We start from the raw sequence: 1,812 nt of genomic DNA, 5'->3' as shown, positions 1-1,812 counted from the left end.
CGCGGCAGCGGTGCACATAAGCTGGCTAGACAGACGGCGCATGCTTGAGGCTTTCTCTTGGGCAGATTACTGCGGCTTTATATGGGGGTTGTGGCCTGACGAGTGGGTCTGTCGAAGGGCCGGCTTTGTTGGGGGCGAGGGTGTTGTTGGAAAGTCTTTGTGCGGGACTGCGTGTAGGAACGGCGCGCAGTGTGCGCCGAATGAAAGAGGGGTAGAGGGAGGGACAAGAGAGGGAGAGAGAAGTGTAGACGCGCGATGGTGCTCCGGCACACACACCACGCACACACATCGAGAGAGGAAGAGCATGAAAGACAGAGAGAGCACCCCCAAGGGGCCGTAAAGTGCCTTGAACTCGTCCCCTCCTCCTACTCTTCCTTCTCGGCACTGCGTCGCTCAGCGCAGCGGTCGAGGGTGAGACGACGGGGAGACTCGTAAAGGCTCCTTGACGCCACCCCATCTTCTCTGTTTCTCCGTTTCGCGTTGATCATCATCATCATCGACATACAGAGCAGAGCGGAGGGGATGGGGATGGGCGGGAGAACGGCGCGGGGTGGGAAGGACCGAAGGTATGGACGCCGACTTTCGCCCTTCCTACGCCTGCGCTCCCCTCCGCCTTTCTCTTTCCTGTCGAGTGCGCGCCGCTTCGACTCCATGGACGTGGCTGCCGACCCTGTCGCTTCGTGTTGGTGTAACTAACACTCCCTTCATTATGCCTACAGAACAAAACAATAGGGGACTAACAAAAGAAAAGGAGAGAATGGCAGCGTGGTGTGTGTGCGTGTGCAAGAGCGATGGGGTGAGCGAGAGTGTGTGCGTAGGGAGTGGGGGGGGCGTAAGTGGTGAGGGAGTAGCAGAGACGCACCTCCCGAAGCCGTTGGCCCTGCTACCCGCCCCCGTTACGCTTTCTACACGAACTTTCAGACAGAGACACTAGCGTCCCCCACCCGCTCCATTCATTGCTCTCCTCACTTGCTATCCCTCCGCTGCCATGGCCTCCCTTTCCCTTTCGCTTCGGTGCGCCCGGCGCCGTCGTCATCGATGCGAGGTGGCGCGTGCCTTCCTACACACAAAACAAAGGTCACGTGCACTTCCTGCACGCGCTTCCTCCACGCAGACGGAGAGACGAGCGACTTGTAGTGTTCACACGCGTGTGTGCGCGCGCTTTCCTCCCCCAGCACCCCGTCGCTTCCGCCTCTCCATTGCCTCGTCTCCCATATCACACACAACTCAAAAACGGCGCGGCGAGAGGAGGTTAGGAGGAGATGGATATATATGAACACGCAACGCGGGGAAGGAAATGGGGGCTGTCATCGTCTACAAGGTTCACCGCATAAAGGGCTCCACAGCTAGGCAGTATGGAGAGGGCAACGGGTGGACATGTGTGCGCGACGTAGAGAGAAGAGGACAGAAGGATGAAGACGATACGCACATATACGCAAACACACCCACACCCACACAAACCCAAACATCAGCGCACTCATGTACCCACATGGCGCCAACTGTCCCTCATCTGCTGCTTATCAATTCACCGTGATCAGTCCGAAGTCACTACATTTTACTGGATCTTGATGTCGAACAGGCTCTGCTGCTGCGCCAGCGTGCTCGGGTGCTCCTTGCCGTCCGCCTTCGCCTTCGAAGCGTTTGCCTCGTTCTGCTGCACAAGCTCCGCCGGCACCCGCTTGAACTCAGCCTCCATCAGCTTCGCAACGCAGTAGCCGAGGCGGAACTGCCCGCTCTGCACGCACTCCTTCAACACCCACGTCCACGACTCCTCGTTCGGCTTCACCTTGTTGCGGTGCTGCATCTCCTCCA

The sequence above is a fragment of the Leishmania donovani genome, chromosome 15 (genome assembly GCF_000227135.1).
Source record: "Leishmania donovani BPK282A1 complete genome, chromosome 15".
Lineage (NCBI taxonomy): Eukaryota > Euglenozoa > Kinetoplastea > Trypanosomatida > Trypanosomatidae > Leishmania > Leishmania donovani.
This window is presented reverse-complemented; position numbering follows the sequence as displayed.